General features: G+C 38.5%; 1 long non-coding RNA gene across 1 annotated transcript; it reads left to right on the plus strand.

Moving 5' to 3' along the window:
* The first annotated feature begins 1,468 nt into the window (after positions 1-1,468).
* LOC144585861 (uncharacterized) lies at positions 1,469-10,475 on the plus strand. Its single transcript, XR_013540452.1, has 2 exons — positions 1,469-10,012; positions 10,100-10,475. It is a non-coding gene; the product is annotated as an uncharacterized LOC144585861 (long non-coding RNA).
* The last annotated feature ends 8,594 nt before the right edge of the window (positions 10,476-19,069 follow it).

Genomic DNA, 19,069 nt, shown 5'->3' on the forward strand with positions numbered 1-19,069 from the left:
TATGAGAATGGTGTCTGCCATTTGGTTTTACATTACATTCACATCTAGATAGCATGTGAACATCCTTAAGAAAATCACAGTGATTGCAAGCGGAAATGAAACTCAAGTATTTGAAGACACAGAACAAGACAAACTAATCTTCCAGCTCTCAAGATCAAAACGTCCATACATGGTGAGTTCTATGAAAAAGATGAACAGATTGCACTGACTCGGGGAGTCTCTGATTACCATTATGGTGTCTTCACTGGTACTTAAATGTATTTTATTGTCCTGTTGGTTATTGCCATCCATCAATTTTTCAAAACTATGCTGGCATCTGGTATTAACTACACAGTTGCTGAGAGAGAGAACTGTGGGTAAGATAACTAGACTCCTATTGCCTGAAATTAATGAAACAATTAGGAAATATGGGTTCTTGGAAGTAGTTACTGTCACTAGCAATATGCATTTCCTTTTCTGTCTGGAATGCTGCTGTAGCAGGACAGGATGTGCTGAGGTCAATACTGGCAAGCTTGTTACTCAAGTGATTAATCATTTCCCGCAAGCAGATAGCAAGACTCACAAGATTTGCCCTTGCCTGGTTATAATCTTGTATCAGCATGCCCAATGAACCAGAATGATCATTAACATGTCAGCCTGATCCATTTCAATTGGCAACAGCAGAACAATCTTGGTACTTAAAGGAATGCTCTTTGCTTCTCCCGGAGAACAGGCCTGGAGGCTTTGACTTTTTAAGTTATGAGGTCACAGTGACTTTATGGGTGAAACTGTCAACACATGAAAAAAAAATAGGGTTAACTTGTGCCTGTCTTTATAGCTCAACCAAATTCTTATAATGGAAGCTGTCCACAGCTTAGAAAATGTCTCTCTCTTTTTGATTACAGCTCCCAACCACCAAAATGATTTGGGCCACTGCTGGTTGGGGGATCTGGCCCTTGTAGTTAAAAAAATAATAACTTTTCCAAGCTCTGAACCTCTCACCCACTTGAACTCCCAAGTCTTAATATTAAGATAGCTGTTGGTCTGCCCAAAATAGAGTAATGTTTGGGGTTGTTAAGTGCCAAAAGACTGAGAAAAGCAAACAATGTAATTGAAATTGCAATCATCATCATCTTAGAGCTGCAGAGCTGGAAGGGACCCTATGGATCATGAAGTCCAGCCCCTATCAGGGACGCAACTATGGGGGAATTGAACTACCAGCCTCTGACTCTGCAGCCAGATGCCTAAACCACTGAGCTATATACTTAATTAATGAAATGATGATGATGATACTGCACAAGAACAAGCACTCCAAAGATGAAACCATGTCACAACTCATCTGTGAATGTCCAAAGATTGCACAAACAAATTACAAAATTAGACATGAAAGAGTGGCAGAATCAGTGCACTGGTCATTATGCAAAAATATATAACTTACCAGCTTTCAAAAACCCATGGGAACATAAGGTAGATATAGTTTCAGAAAATGAGGAAGTCAAGATATTGTGGGATTTCCAGATCCAAAATGATAAGACACTTTGAACATAAGATAGCTGGCATAGCAGTAATAGAATGAAGAAATGTTTGGGTTATTGACATTACAATAACAGGAGATACCAGAGTTAAAGCTAAAGGATATATATTACAAATATCTGGTAATACTAGAAGAAGATAGCATCCTACACACAAAAGTTAAAGAACTGACAGAAAGGTAATATATCAAAAGACTGAGGAAAATCGTAAAATCAGAATTAAATGGGGGAAATACAATCTAAGCCATAAACACTTGGGCAGTTCCAGTAATTACATAATCAGCTGGAATAATAGACTGGACCCAAAATGAATTAGAACAATTGGATGGAAAAACATGGAACCTAATGAACATGCATCATGTACTACATCCAAAAAGTGATGTGGACAGATTATATTTACCATGAAAAATTGGAGGCTGTGGATTACTGCAAATATAGCCGGTAGTAGAGTAGGAAAAAGAAGCCTAAATGGTTATATCAGTTTAAGCAGAGAAAAATAAGACAGTGAAAATGGAGAATATATGTACTTTTCAAACTACAAAAACAAAGGATCAATATTAGAAACAATAATCTGAAAATAAATTTGACAGTTGAAAAAATAAACTACTACATGGACAACGCCTGAGAAATATTGATGGAAGGCATGATAACAATTCAACATGGTCATGGCCAAAACTTGGGACCCTTAAGAAACAAACTAAAGGCTTGATTTTTGCTGCACAACAGCAATCATTTCAATCCAGTGTGATGAAAAGCTAAGATCCAGGGAATTGGTGTTAACAGCAAATATCGATGTGCCAAGAAAAAAATAAAACCGTGCCACACCTCATCTGTGAATGTCCAAAGATTGCACAAACAGATTACAAAATTAGACATGATAGGGTGGCCAAATTAGTGCGCTGGCCATTATGTAAATAATAATAATAATAACTTGAAAGCCTCTGAAAACCCTTGGGAACATCAGGTAGAGAAGGTGTTAAAAATGATGAAGTCAAGATCTTGTGGGATTTAGCAGTAATAGAATAAAGAAATGTCTGGATAATTATTGCAATTCCAGAGAATGCCAGAGAATGATTAGGGAGTTGGAACTCAATCCCTATAATAAAATATTGAAATACTGAAAGAACTGGACATGTTTAGCCTTAATAAAAGAAGACTGAGAGGAGATATGATAGCACTTTTCAAATACTTGAAAAGCTGCCATACAGAGGAGGGGGAGGATTTCTTCTCAATCATCCTTAAGTGCAGGACACACAACAATGGACTCAAGTTACAGGAAGCCAGATTTTGGTTGAATGTCAGGAAAACCTTCCTAACTGTTAGAGCAGCGTGGTAATGGAATCAGCTACCTCGAGAGAAAGTGAGTGCTACAGCACTGACTCCCTGGAAAAGATGTTGGGAAAGTGTGAAGGCAAGATGATAAGGGGATGACAAAGGACAAGATGGCTCGACAGTATCATAAAAGCTACCAACATGCATTTGACCAAACTCTGGGAGGCAGTGGTAGACAGGAGGGCCTGGCGTGCTCTGGTCCATGGGGTCACGAAGAGTTGGACACAACTTAACAACTAAACAACATGGCACAGCTAGTCATGTTGAAGAATGAGATTGGGTCTCTGCTGCTCCTTGAACATTTAGGCATTCTTGCTCAAGTGTTAAATCTTCTAATGTTGCAGTCCTGAAGTGTGTTTGTATACAATATGTTCTATTTTCATATAGTACTAAACACTGATGTGCTGCATAGCCACAAAACAGTGTTCCTTTCTCTGTTAGCAGATGCTGTGACTATTAAACATTATTGGTGTTTCTCTAGGCTTCTCTTTATCTTTGAGAAACTGTTCATTTGTACAAAACAGAATGCTGTTTTGGACAGTAAATTAAGCATGTTGTATAAATTTACAGCAGTAGTGTGAGAGGCTGATGCAGCCTTCATCCTCTCATGTATGCTCCCCAGACATTAGAGCTTTCACCCTGGAGCACAAAAGGTGAAAGATGGAATATTCTGGTTTCATAAGCTTCACAGGAAGCAGAAAGGTAGACGAAAAACAACTCACAATGGAATGGAATACAGATTTATGGTGGCTGCTGTTTGATCACTTATCTCTTTCCAAGACTGCCATAGGCCATAAATTCGCAAACATGCATGATGGAATAATTTGATACCACTATTTACTTTGAGAGCAAAAGAAAGGAGCATCTACTGATCTCATGAGGTTGTAAGAATTAAAATTCTACCCCCCCCTTGTTCCTGTAAGACTAAATGGTATAGCAGCCATATACATAATGAGTACTGCACTGACCTCAGATAATGCAAGAAAGCAATTAGTTCTGTATTAACAAAAGGGATTCCTTGCACAAAAGCAATCATGGGAATTAGAAGAATTAGAAAAATGCAAATTGCAAGTCTTGCAAATAAATGTTAAATAGTAAAATTTGTTGAGATTCAACACCTTTCCTCCTGCCATGACTTACTTAATAAGAGTCTACTTCAATGAGATTTTCAGAAAACTAAATGAGAAAAAGGGCTGTGATTAGAAATTAGCAACTATAATAATATGCTTTTTTTTTTACAACCTATAGCTTTGACTGAATTTATTTGCTTGTTCACATGATGATGAAGGACTCTGAAGAAGACAGATTCCTGTCAAGATGGAGACACTATATATGTGTAGGAATCCTGGAAAAATTTGTTCTCTTCCTTGCCCAACATAGGGGCAGGAAACTCTCCTCTTCAGACTCCACCAACATCTAAACAAAATGATGAGTGGAGGAAGGGCTAGGCACACCTTTCTTATCATATTGATGAAATCTGGAAGTCTAATGATTGATTAGGTTTTTCCTCTCTTATTTGTCTGCAGCAAAGCTGAGCATTGTGACATCTTCACACAAAAACATACACCCACTACTTACAATATTTATAAGCAGATATATATTTTAATGATCGACTGCGTCCCTCAAATGGATCCAGAAAAACCTTGATTGAAGTGCTATTTAGTTCTCATTATCTATATAATACCATATATATTTAGTATCAATTATTTAACCAGACATTAGTTTGTGCTACAATTATGCTGATTACTTTAGAGCTGTTTATACACTCAAACCCACATAAAGCAAGTAAAATAAAAAGAATAATACAAATAAAAATGTCATTGCCCCAAGGAAATGTATAGAAGGGATGTGTTCCATATTCTGTCCCACAAAGCCCCCCCCCCCCTTTCTCTTAAAAACAAGCAAGCAAGCAACCTGGCTGGAGGGTTGGAGCTTCTGAACAATGTCGAATGGAATATGTGATGATTCTGTGGAAGAAGGGAATCATCCTAAATGCTTCTCCTAGTACCTTTTCACATTTCAAGACTGTGGAAATCTGTGCAAGAAGTTTAGTCTTGGTGAAAGCAAATTGTCTTTGATTCCAAACCGATGAGTGTAAAAGACTTAGTTTTAAAATTTAATGATACCTGGATAATAGAAATTATATTGTGTGTGTGTGTGTGGGGGTCTGGTACCAAAAAAGCGACTTCAGGTGCCCCCTTCCTGACTGTGGCATTCAATGGTTATGGGGCCACTTTCTATGATGTTAATTATAGAATCATGGAACAATTGAGTTGGAAGGGGCCTATAAGGCCATCAAGTCCAACTGTTTGTTGAGCGCAGGAATCTAATCAAATTAGAAAATTACCAGGATCCTTCAGCCATTCTGGCCATTCTAACCCCAAACTCTGTGCCAGACCATCACACATGACGTCTTTGGAAAAGACAATTGGCTGATTATGGCATTATATTTGGGCAAATTGATATAAAGAGGTGTAGAATCAAGTGCTTGGATTCTAATGGGCTTTGTTAGCTTGCTAGGTTTATCCTTTGCATTGCTTTTAATGAATGTGTAATTGTTTGTCATGTTGCAATTTGTACTGCTTCTTCTTTAGTGATCCTTAATTGGTGCTTTTGAAATATGTATTAAAAGTGACTAATAAATTTGTAAATAAATATTGTCCATGGAATCACTTTAGTTCCCCATCTGCTCACCATTTCTTAAGCCATGACTTTTATGTTTGTTCATTACAAATCATAATTATTTGCTTCCATTGTGTATCTTTATCCATCTGTGCAAACAATTAGCTTGTTTTAATGGCTCCAAGCCTTACCTTGCATTGATTATTTGTCCACAGTAATAATCAAATTGTTACACTGGCAGTTTGTTATAAAGAGAATGTTAATGTAATCTAGACTTTGTTTTAGTTTTTACTTGGCTATTTTTACATCTATTTTGCTGATACTCATGATAGTTATGTGTCACTGGCACTAAATAAGAGGCTTCTGATAAAAAGCCAACATGCTTAGATGATCACATAGCAGTCATTGTCATAGCAGGATTAAGACAAAGTATGGTTTACATCAGACATAGTGGATGAGCATGCGTAACGGGTTTACCACAATAAATGCAGTATAGATTAGCTTATATAAATGTGCTAATGACACATTATTTTCAGTGGTCTCAGTGGTTACTGTGCTCCACTCTTTGAATCTTCTTTTATTGCCATGCTGTGAAAATGTTCATGTTTAACACCTTCTGTGTCATACTGCAATATTTAGCATTATTTCTTGGATTTTAGTGTTTACAGGTAGAGTGATGACATTATCTGTTTGAAGGTGTCCTCTATCTGGTCCCAGCCCATTTATCACAAAGAACCATAATAAGGGAGAACGTGTGTCTTAATATTGTCCATCCACAAGGAGCACCTGTGCAGCAAACCCAGCAGGTATACAAATTACTTGGTCAGAGCCCTCCTCACTATGTCCTTGTTGTTGTTATGTACTGTCATGTTGCTTCTGATTTATGGCAGCCCTATGAATGAGCGATCTCCAAAATGTCCTGCTCAGCTCTTGTAAAGTCAGTTCATCTCATATTTAATCTTCATCTTTTCCTTCTACTCTCAGCCTTTTTCAGCATTATTGTCTTTTCCAGAGAATCCTGCCTTCTCATGATGTGCCCAAAGTTGGACAGCCTCAGTTTCAACATTTTTTGCCTCCAGAGATTGTTCAGATTTGCTTTGATCTAGGACCCACTTGTTCATCTTTCTGACAGTGTATGGTATCCACAAAGTTTTCCTCCAGCACCATATTTCAAATGAATCAATTTTCCCTTGCCAGCTTTCTTAACTGTCCAGTTTTCACATCCATACATGGTGACCAGAAATACAAGAGTGTGGATTATCTTGGCTTTGGACTCCAGTGACCCATCCTTATACTTGATGATATTTCCTAATTCCTTCATTTCTTCTCTTCCTGGTCTCAATCCTCTTCTGATTTATTGACTGCACTCACCATTTGGATTGATGATTGGAACCAAGGAATACAAAATCTACTTCAATATCTTCATTGTCAGTAGTAGAGTTGTATAATTCTTCTGTACTCATTATTTTTGTCTTCTTAATATTCAACTGCAGTCCTGCTTTGGCACTTTTTTCTTTCACTTTCCCTAACAGTCATTTCAAGTCGCTGCTGCTTTCTGCCAATAAAACAGTAAAACAGAGTCACCTGCACATCTTAACTTATTGATGTTTTCGTGAAGGCTTTCACAGCCGGGATCTAATGGTTTTTGTGGGTTTTTCGGGCTCTTTGACCGTGTTCTGAAGGTTGTTCTTCTTAATGTTTCGCCAGTCTCTGTAGCCGGCATCTTCAGAGGACAGCACTCCTCTGAAGGGGTGCTGTCCTCTGAAGATGCAAGTTTGATTCACCATTCAGCAATTGATCTAATAGGTCTACTGTATCTGAGACTAGTAACAGATTTAGGCCATGAAAATTGAAAGAGACAGATAAAGTTTAATATAGGAATAACTAGAAGTAATGAAATCTGCACAGCACAATATTTTCTTACCACCTTTCCTTTTGAGAATTCTAGCACCTATTTTTCACCATGGAAAACCTAGCAGTTAGTTCTGCATGTGCACTGCATATGTGATTGTTAAAAAAACAAGAGAAAGGAAAAACTAAAGCCATCCATTTGTAAATGAATCAGTTCAAGCCATAATTGCATTACTGCTCTAACCATGTCCCTTCAGGACACATGCAACTAAAGTTCCAATTTAGTTTTCGTCACAACCTGTTTCAAAAGGCAATAGAACATGAAAGAGGTATGTTTTTATATATAAAGTGATTTGATTTTTAATTTTTAAATTAATAACAAACATAAAGCATAAGAAGACATTATAAACACAAGACATCTCTCTCTCCCCCCCTCCCTCACACACACAGACACACACACACACACACAAACACAAAACCACCCAACCCCTAGACATACAAAACTTTGAAAAATGATAACAAAAATACTCTCCCCTACTGGGACCACTGGAGATATAGTCAGTTATCTTCCCATCGTGGAGTCCCACTCCTTCTGACATTGTAATGACTCTTGTGATGGCGTGCATCCCTTCCCCTTTATTAAGACATGATCAAGAAATTCTCCCCAAATACCTGTAAAGTTATACCTTTTTAACAAGCCATTCTTTACTTTCAAATTACCTTATCATTAATAGCTATATTCCATACTTATTTAAACAATTCATTTAACTGAAAATGATACTTTATTTTCCAATACCTAGCTATCAGTAATCTTGCTGTTGTTAATAAGTTCAAAATTAATTATCTATTTGCTCCTTGTCAAATATTGTTAAAATGCTCTTTTAGGACATACCTCTAAATTTTGCTTAATCATTTCCTTTATTTCCATAAAAACTATTTGCCAAAATTTCAATACATTCATACATTTCTACCACATATGAAAATAAGTACCAGTTTTCTGGCATTCTCTCTAATACAATTGGAATAAACAACTTCTAGATTTAAAACACTTTCAGATAAGCACTTTGGCATACCAAAGAGGAGAACACACAGGAAAAAAAAACTGAGGAGGAGCTACGTCCTGGGAGGAGGAACTACGTCCTGGTGAAGCTAGCAGCTCTTGGGAACAGCTCCCGGAGAAGCTAGAACCACTTCGGTCTGGGATCCCCCTAGAAATGGGGGAACCGAGGGGGGGGTCAGCAGAGACCCTTCAGCAGAAGTTGGTGAGCTACAGAAGCTAGAAGATTGGGCAGCAACTCAATTTTTCTTTCTTCTGGAAATTCACATGAGCACGGTCCAAAGATGGGCGCCATTTTTGGCAATAAGAGAACAAGAAGCACGGCGAAAATATATAACAAAGTAAGTGGAAGCCCTTATTCTATGAAAACCCCCCATTAAAATGAAGAACAAGTGATTGTGTGAAAATTTATGACCGAAATGAGATAAGGAGCGGCATATTTAACTGATTCAAGGTCAAATTGATTTAAGGGAACAGTCAGGCAGAAATAGCTTGTGTCTCTATTAAAGAAAAAAACTCCTGGAGAATTAACACTGGACAGGCTTTGAAAGAATAAATTCTGCTGTAAGCTGTTCATTTTGGACCTTTTCTCCTTTTGGATATATATATTTTAGACTGTGTGGGACTCTGTTTTCTGTGGATAATACATTTGCTGGGACTTGGATTGCTGGACATTCCTTTTTTGGGGGAGGAGAAAGAAGCCTTTGGAAGTAAAAAAAGAAAAGAAAAACAGACTGTGAGCTGTAAACTGAGAGCCATATGGCTTGAACTGAACTGAGTATTTTAATAAATGACACTCTGAAAATACAGTCTTGCCAGGTGAAGGTAACAATAAACTTTGAGAACAGAAAAGAAGAAACAACCGGTCTGGAGGTTGGTGACGAGAAAAGGGATTGGACTACAAAGACACTTGAGAGATTCATGTTTTAAATTCCATTTCTTGTTTGAGTGTGCCTGCTATTTTACTGTTAACACTGTAATAATTGTAATGTAAAATATTGGACTCGAGGTTGATCTATATATTATGTATATTTGGGCAAAGGGGAGAGGGAATTCCAAGTGAGGGATAAAATAGTGGAAACTGAAGAGTATTTTGTATGTATCGATCAGATATACTGGAAAAATTGAACCTCTTCCTGGGAAAATCAGAGATCAATGGCTAGAGTGGAAAATCTCCTTTCAAATGACAGTGTTGAAAGAATTTACGCAGGTAAATTATTATCTTGACCAGATGCAAGATGTAATTAAAGACGCTAGGAAAGAGAAAATAGCAGAGGTTAAATTACATATAAAAGAAAAGCCAGAATCGGATGTATTGATGGCAATACCAGATAATATAAAGGGAATGGTGTGTCACCCATTAAGCTATGTAGCTATAGCAGCTAGGAAAACTGAGGCTGAAAAGTGAACTATTGCTTTAGGTGTTGTTTCCCCCTCCAAAATACGGAAGAAAACAGAGTCACAGAAACAAAAGAAACACATGGAGAAAAAGGGGGAAGTGAGCAGAATACTATTTCAGGCCTGTCGAGCATACTCTCAAGACAAAAGGAGGGTGAAAGAGGGGATATACCTCACAATTGGCCTTGGTGTTCTGATGGTGTTGGAATAACTTAGACTTAAGCTGTGTTATAAGTGTAGGGTGAAAGAGGGGATATATCTCACAACTGGCCTTGATGTTCTGATGGTGTTGGAATAATTTAAATTTAAGCTGTGTTATAAGTGTAAGTTGAAAGCTAAAGGGGTAGATACATAGACAAAATAGAAGAAGAAGAAGAAGAAGAAGAAGAAGAAGAAGAAGAAGAAGAAGAAGAAGAAGAAGAAGAAGAAGAAGAAGAAGAAGAAGAAGAAGAAGAAGAAGAAGAAGAAGAAGAAGAAGAAGAAGAAGAAGAAGAAGAAGAAGAAGAAGACCTTTTACTGGAATATGAATAGATTATATGTTTATATACTTGATATGAAAAGATTGAATGATTATATATCTGATGTTCTCTTATACTCAAAACCCTTTTCCCACCCCTTCCACTGCCCTTTACCTTTTGTATTCCTTCCCTATTTCCCAATAGTTTTGAAAATAAATAAATAAAAAAAGGAAAAACAAAACAAAACTGAGACAGATCAGGATCCAACAGCCAAACAAAAATGAGGTGTTGATCTTGATGAAAAGAGTGGAAATGAGCAGAAGTATATACTGGATTCTGTGTTTTACAATAGGGCCAAAGGCCTAAATCCAAATTAGAATAATATGTAATAATTGGGACAATATGTTATTGTGAAATCCATGTATAAATATCTAGAAACCGAGAGAAATAGAAAGAGACAAAGAGGAAATAATAGAAGAAAATACCTAAATAGTTATAAACTGTCTACCTTTCTCTAGAAAATGCCCCCCGTAATCCAATAGCCCATAAACGCACGTAGGAGTAACAGAATTGTAGAATTGAGACAATCTAGATAAATGAAAATCAAGAAATGAATAAGCCACAATCTGATCACTTGGATGCGAATTAAACAGTTTGGAGCAAGTATAGGATCCTGGCAAATAGTCTGAATGGCAAGAATGGTCAAATTATCCTCCATGCTGCATTTTTTTTAAATTCCAGAATCTGGATACTGTGAAATAAAAAGATAACAGCCATCTGCCCTCCTTCCAAGTAAATGAAGTTAATCTAGTTAGTCCAAAGTCTATTCTTGGAACTGAAGTGAAAGAACATTTCAAATCTGCAATAGCAACATATGGGTCATTACTGAAAGAGCTCATATATTTCTTACTTGGCTGCCTTAAAATAAGACTCCGGCCAAATCCCAGCATGAGCCCAAGAAAATATTATAATTATAGGACAAACCAATGGAATTCACTGCAAAAAAGTGTGTGGACAGTCATGGTTAGAGAGGGAAAAATCTGTCAGATTTTATTGCGCCCAGTTCTTCCAACATTAAATCTTCTGCCCCATGTCTCCATCCATTTGCAGGTGGTGCTTTTAAAAGCAAATGAAAATGTGCATTTCTGCTGCTATATATATTTTAATGCTCTTTGCCCTTAAAGTTAATTTGTAAACTATGCGACATTATTAAGAATACTGGAGATATTTTTAGATAACTGCACCCTAGTACATGTATAGCTTTGTTTCCTGCAGTGGAGGTATATGACAATATCCACACTTTTAAAGAGTGTGGTAAATACCCATTAATATGCTACTGTAAATGTAGAAACTTCTCACCCTGCCTTACTGTGTTTAGGGATGTGAAAAACAGTCTCCACTGGATGTCTCCTCAAGATCATGAGAATGTTGAGTATTTCTGAAACCCCACGACAATTCTTGTGTTCATTGTGAAAGCAGGCATTCCTTAATTCTAGCAAGAGCTGTAGCTACTGTTTTCTTTCTTTTCTTTTCTTTTCTTTTGGGGCAAAGCACAGAGATACAGAGAAAACAGAGAAGAACACGCAGATTACTTGAAAAGCCATGAGAAAACAATTAAGTGCTTCTATTGTTGATAAGCTTTATAGCAATACAGCCCTTATTGCAGATTTCCAGAAATAATAATAATAATAATAATAATAATAATAATAATAATAATAATAATAATAATAATAATAATAATAATAATAATAATAATAATAATAATAATAATAATAATAATAATAATAATAATAATAATTTATTGTCATTGTAAGTATATACACAGTATACCCATACAACGAAATTCACAGACACCCAGAGACCAGACACATGCACATACATAAAATTCCCCAAACACTCCCCACCCACTGAAAAATAGTTCTCATAGTATACTTTTTGTCTTGAGACCAATTTAAAACAAAACAAAACACCCCAAACTTTGATGTCTTGCCAAGAAAAAGAAGAACTTGATCACAATTACAGATAAGTATGAACTGGACCAAATTTTGAACCAAAAAAACTGACAAGCTGGGCCAGTTCAGGGTTCAGTTCATGACACAGTCCAGGGATCCCATTTTGTTGAAGCAAAGTGAAACACTGAACATTTTTCCCTTTGAAGATTCATTTGCTTTGGCAAACTGGGATGACTGCCCATCACCATCTCATTGCCCCAGTTGCCTGACCTACCTGCTCCTGCCACTGCATCACTGCTGTGCTGCCACCTCTGCCACTGCTGCCGCCTCCCTTGGTGACTGAGTGCCATGTTCTGAGGGAGCAACTGGGCTCCTTGCAGGTAAGTCAGTCAGTGCCGCTCAGCACGTATCTGTCTCCCAGGTGATCAGGGTAATCAGCTGGGAGGTACAGGCTCAGAGGCAGCACCCTGGCTTCCCTGCCTCAGAGGATGGCACCCAGGAAGGAGGTGCTGGCAGCAGTGTGACAGGAGCAGGAAGCCACCTCACACACCCAGCAATGAACCAAAAACCAAATAATGAACTAGTTTGGTTTTCCAGTTGGTTTGTGGTGAGTCGTGGCTAATCATGAATCAGAAACCATAACAAACCACAAATTTTCAGGTTCATGCTCGTTTCTAACCACAATTAACTATGTTATAGCTTTTTTGTTTGTTGTTATGTGCTGTCAGAACCAGCATATGGCAACTCTAGGGTAGAAGTATTTAAGAAATGTTTTATCTGCCAAGGTAGAAGTATTTAAGAAATGTTTTTACAAGTTCCATCCCTCCCATGTGTTCCTGTGGGCACATGGGGATTCAAACCCTCGTCTCCAGAATCCTAGTCCATCACTCCATACATCATGCCACACTGGGCATCTCTGTGTCCTGTGTCGGCAGATGTATGCACGTTTTAAAGAGCTGCACAGATTCATGTGTAGGCAGATTGACCACTCCTCCCACATGCTCTTCCCACTGCTGTTGCCACCCCTGATGCCACCAGTGCTATTCTCAGAGGCAGCAGGCCTGGCTTCCCTGCCAGGAGCCAGCTGTTGCAGCAGAAGAGGCAGAGGTGCAGGTGAAGTTGGTGGGAGCGGATTGGGGCCCCTGGCACAGTTTTTTTGGTTTGTGGTTCATAGTTAGCCATGGACATTGAACCATCACAAACCACAGGGTTTCCAGTTTTTGACCATCTCAAATAGTGTCCACAAGAGAGTTTCCTGTAGACTATGTTGACTACTGACATTGGTGTTGCATACATTCATGCTGCCCTTTGCTATGTGAAGTTTGGCATCCTTTTTCCTGCTGGCAACACAGGCATGATATATTGGGCCATTTCCTGGCATTTTGAATCATTGATACAGAAGCACAATATTCCAAATTCATAAACTGGAGTTTTTTTTTTTTCAGAATTGAATCCATATCGTCACATGATTGATTGTTCTTTGCCACAAAGCAATTCCAGGAGGGATATTTAAAGGTTCTAATGTGCTGGTGCAAACATATTAAAACAGAACTGGTGTCTCCTACCAAATTAGGAGCATTTAGCCAAAGCCCCTCACAAATATATCCTATTTCCTGTATAAAATTAAAATTCATACAAACTGATCCAGTCAGAAAAGGAATTGGAAAATGACTTCATTACCATTTGAGCTTTGCTATTTGTTCTTTCATTTAACTGGTGCATGCCATATTTAATAACATAACAAAATTTGGCAAGCTTGGTGATTTGAGCAGGAACCTGTCGTTTCATGAAGCTTGAGCTTACACTGAAATTCTGAGCAGGCTATGGCGAGTTTACACACCTGCCGTGACTTGCCTTGCAATTCTCCGTGTTCTGTTCAAAATAGACACCCACAATGGAAAAGGAAAATAAGACTTGAAGGAATTTATTAACAGTGCCATTAAACCTGCAGATCAAACAGGCCAATTCTTCATGTTAGAAAGCATCAGGATAAGAAGCAGTCAAGAAGTAATTGATTGTTGAAGTGACATAGTCTGTGGGATGTGTTACTTCTTTTATTTTATTTCCCCCCCTTTATCTTTTATTTGTTTCTCTTCTCTTCCTTTTGTGCTACTGACCCCAAATTTCCGCATCCCGGGAATCCTACCTGATACACCTTAATGTTGTTCACTCGGAAGAAAAGCCTAAGCTGGTAGACTTTGTTGTATAGTTCCACCAGATTTCTGTTCAAGAATGGCGATGCCTTGGTGCAAGCTGGGAGCTCCCTTTGTTGAACAGGAAACTAGGTGGAACTAGGCCTATGATAAAACATGGAGCCATCCAGCTTAGGCCTTTCTACCAGCTGAGCCAAATTTGGTGTTGATATATGTCTGTTTGCTAGGTGGAACTCCAAGAATGGACAATTTTGGAATTTGTAGTCTCCCTGCCCCTCGAAAAGACACATGCCTAGTAAAGAGTGACAGCTGATGTGGGGCAAAAGCCACAGCAGTCAATGGTGGGCAGAGTTAGTAGTATCAGACAGAGCTCAGGATACAAGTGAGTACCTCATTAAATGACGAATCCGCTTTACAATGAGGTTTGTACGGTTGCAATAGCGGTCGCAAAACGATGTTCAGATAGGGAAATTTTGCTTGACGATGATCAGTTCCCTGCTTCGAGAACTGATTTTTCACTAGACGATGATTCTAAAACAGCTGATCGGCGGCTCTAAAATGGACAGATTCCTCGCTTTACAGGCACCGAAAATGGCTGCCCCATGGAGGATCTTCGCTGGATGCTGAGGTATTTAGCCCATTGGAACACACTGAACTGGCTTTCAATGCATTTCAATGGGCTTTTTCATTTCGCTTGATGAGGATTTCGCTTAACAGTGATTTCAATGGAACGAATTATCCTCGTCAATTGAGGCACCACTGTATTCATTTCTTTCATGCATACGGGCACACATGCACACATGGGTAGCAACCCTTTAGGGTTTCATTCAGATAGTCTCTACCATTGTGTTTGCCCTCCAATAACAAGGCATTGGAGGGCAAACACAAGTGTGGTAGTAGACAGACCTGGCCACATGGCAACCCAAATTCATTAAAGAATTGTCTCTCAAAGATGAGAAGAATAGCAGAGAAAAAAAACAAGAACAGACAAGCAGGCATCAATGCAAATTTCTGTGCAATACTTTTAGTGCATTTCAGAATGAAAACATTTTTAAAAGGTTATTAATAAAAGCAAAAAAGAAAAAAGTTGCCCCTACCAGAAAGAAGAGGGAGAAGGGGGGGGGGAGGAACAGAGATTGGCCACCAACTTTTATTAGTTTGGGGAGCTATAACTCTAAATGGATTTGCCAAGAATAATCACCACATAACAGAAGGACTTGCTCCTGAGTCAAAAGGCATAAGAGAGCACAAGAATGAGTTTTATGCTTTCTCTTGCTCTTACATGGCCAAATTTATTTAAGTGTATTGTCAAATGTAACCCTCTCTTGTAAAGACAACTGTCCTTTGCTTCTGCAAGCAGCCTACAGGTAGATGATGGAGACTAATGGTGATCTGCTGTTCCAAGCATAAGCCTTAGCATGAATCTCTGGCATAAATCTAAACTGCTGAATAAAAATCATATGCACTTCAGGGAGATGCAAAAAGGGTAAAAGGAGACAAACTTAGATATTTTTAATTAATATATAAATTCTGCTGGGGTATCATGCTTAGAGTATGCAGGCAGAAAAGGTGTACAAGAAGTGACTAATTCCTATATGTGAGTATGTCTTACATGGAGGACAGAAATTCTCCGGATTACTTCCTATAGACTTCCATTATTATTGATCTGGGGGCCGGAAGGTGATAATTGATGCCAGCACTGGAAATTGGAGATTTTGTGTCATTTTTGCAGAAAACACTAGGAGGGCACCCACCAGAACTGCTAGCAAATAATGCTTCTGTTTTCAGGAACACACCTGTATGCTACAACTGGGAGCCATCTGTAGGCATAAACAAACAATTTCATTTAAATGCAATGAAGAACCATTACTTTTTGCCTTTAAGGTGGTTCCCTTAAAGTGGCCTGCAGACATAATCTGTACCTGGATGGATGGATGGATGAATTATTTAGTTGATTGATTGATACTGGCTGGGCATTACCTAAGTTGAAGTGAGACATTGCTCTATTTGCCTTCATTACAAGGTTTCTTGACAGCAACGTGGTCTAATTTCTTGTAAACCACCACTGATTTAGTACAGAATTGGGAAAAGTTTGTTTGTTTTTAAAGTTGCAGCTCCAAGAATCCCAGAGCTAACATGGATACTGAGAATTCTAGTTCAAAACACCAAATTTATAATATAAAGCAGTGGTTCCCTTGGGTGACCCAGGTGTTCTTGAACTGCAGCTCCCAGAAACCCCAGCCAACACAGCTGGTGGTGAAGGCTTCTGAGTACTGCAGTCCAAGAACACCTGGGAAGCACTGATAATTTCAGATAACATCTGAAATTCAGTGGTTCATTATGACAAACCAAAAGATGGGGAAAGTTTTTTTTGGACCATTCTTTTGAATTGCTGGCAATGTTGGCTAGGATATTCTGGGAACTGTAGCCCAGAAAGGCAATTTTTTCCAAGTGTAGCATGGAGATGAATTCTGAAGTGCAGGAGTCCATTTTGAGAGACCCAGAAATGCACATGATTTTGTTTGTTTGTTTGTTTGTTTGTTTGTTTGTTTGTTTGTTTGTTTGTTTGTTTGTTTGTTTGTTTGTTTGTTTGTTTGTTTGTTTGTTTGTTTGTTTGTTTGTTTGTTTGTTCGTTCGTTCGTTCGTTCGTTCGTTCGTTCGTTCGTTCGTTCGTTCGTTCGTTCGTTCGTTCGTTCGTTCGTTCGTTCGTTCGTTCGTTCGTTCGTTCGTTCGTTCGTTCGTTCGTTCGTTCGTTCGTTCGTTCGTTCGTTCGTTCGTTCGTTCGTTCGTTCGTTCGTTCGTTCGTTCGTTCGTTCGTTCGTTCGTTCGTTCGTTCGTTCGTTCGTTCGTTCGTTCGTTCGTTCGTTCGTTCGTTCGTTCGTTCGTTCGTTCGTTCGTTCGTTCGTTCGTTCGTTCGTTCGTTTGATTTTTATCCCGCTCTTCAGGGCGGCTCACAATATATTGTGCACAAAATGGATTTGAGAAACAACAATTAAAATCTACAATAATAATATAATGAAGATGGGAAGATAAACAACAAAAAAGAAAAGTAAAAATCAAGTATTGGCAGGAGGGAAGGCCTGCCCAAAGAGCCAAGTTTTTAATTGGTTCTTAAAAATACCCAGCGAGAGTGCCAGGCAGATCTCTGGCGGCAAGCTGTTCCAAAGTCGGGGGGCCACTGCCAAGAAGGCCCGTTTTCTTGTTCTTTCTTGGCTATAGCAAGTAACTCAAGTAGATCTAGGTGGGAGAAGGTGTTCTGTCAGGTATCGAGGTCCTAAACTGTTTAGGGCTTTATATGTCATTATTAAGACTTTGAAGTCAATGCGGAAATGAATGGGCAGCCAATGCTAAGCAGTGAGAATGGGAGAGATACGCTGGAATTTTCTCGTTCCACTAAGTAATCTGGCTGCCGCATTCTGCACCATTTGAAGCTTCCGCATCAGTCTCAAAGGTAGCCCCATGTAGATAGCATTACAGTGGTCTAATCTCGAAATTACAAGTGCATGGACTAGAGTGGGGAGGGCCCCACCATCAAGATAGGGATGCAGCTGGGCAATCTGCCACAGATGGTAATTGGCAGAGCGGACCACTGATGCCACCTGGGTTTCCGTGGTGAGTGGCGGGTCCAGATGATCATGTTGGTTGGTTGGTTGGTTTATTTGTTTTTAATTTGTTTGTGGTATTTTGGGAATACCACAACCAAAAGTTGGACTACAATTTTTGTCCATCTCAGCAGCCTCTTTAGGGTTTCATATCGGAACAGATGAAAAATGCAGATGCCAAATCATTGTATTTTAATACTTTAATATTTCTGGTACGATGCTGGTTATATAAGCATTTGATTATTAGTTTGACAGTTACCAGGGTTCCTAAAGTGATTTATAATAGATTCACATTATTGAAAATATAATAATATAAACCATTAAAATATTCTTTAAAAGCAGACTAGATTTTTCTCTAAAGGCAGAAACATCTCATTCAAGGAGAGGCCATTGACCTGGTATTCTGCTCTGAGCTTTCTTTCTAATGTAGGTAGGTGGGCATGAAGATAAATCTTGCTTTTATGACATTCACACTTAAAAGAACTAACATGCTGGCTATAATCTGTTACTGAACACATGTATAATATAATGAAGGAATCAGTCAATCAAATAAATTAGCAGAGAAACAATGGATGAATCTCACCATTACATTTATAGATCGTGACTTCAATCTCATGGAATGTGACCTGGAAACATGCACCATTGAGCTCGATAGAAATTACCTTTGTGTAGGATCTACTTTTAGAACACATTGAGCTTGAACAAAAGATTGCCAGCCAGCTGAAATATAGCATTTAGCTTTTAATTAGAAATGCAGGCAATCACAGATGTATTGTCATTTAAATGCCAGCATTTCTAGGCGAAAAATAATTGTAAGAAATAATTCTATTAAGTAGAATCTCATCAAAGGCAAAAACTATCCAGCCTCTGGTAGATTATTTTTCTAATTCTCTGGCTTTATATGCTAATCTGCCACAAAAAATAGAAAAAATGGCCTTATTCATTTAAGGAGAAGATGTCAATTAACCTGTTGCTGCTCTGGGAGGTGATGCTGTTACTGTTGCTCTGAAATAAGTCCCAGGATTGCCATTTCCCACTACTACAGCCCACTGCCATATTTGGTGGGTGATTCCTTGCAATGAAAAGATGGGAATGTTTTCAATATAATGCAGATCTTTAGGATCAAAGTCACA

Source organism: Pogona vitticeps, chromosome 1 (assembly GCF_051106095.1).
Source record: "Pogona vitticeps strain Pit_001003342236 chromosome 1, PviZW2.1, whole genome shotgun sequence".
Lineage (NCBI taxonomy): Eukaryota > Metazoa > Chordata > Lepidosauria > Squamata > Agamidae > Pogona > Pogona vitticeps.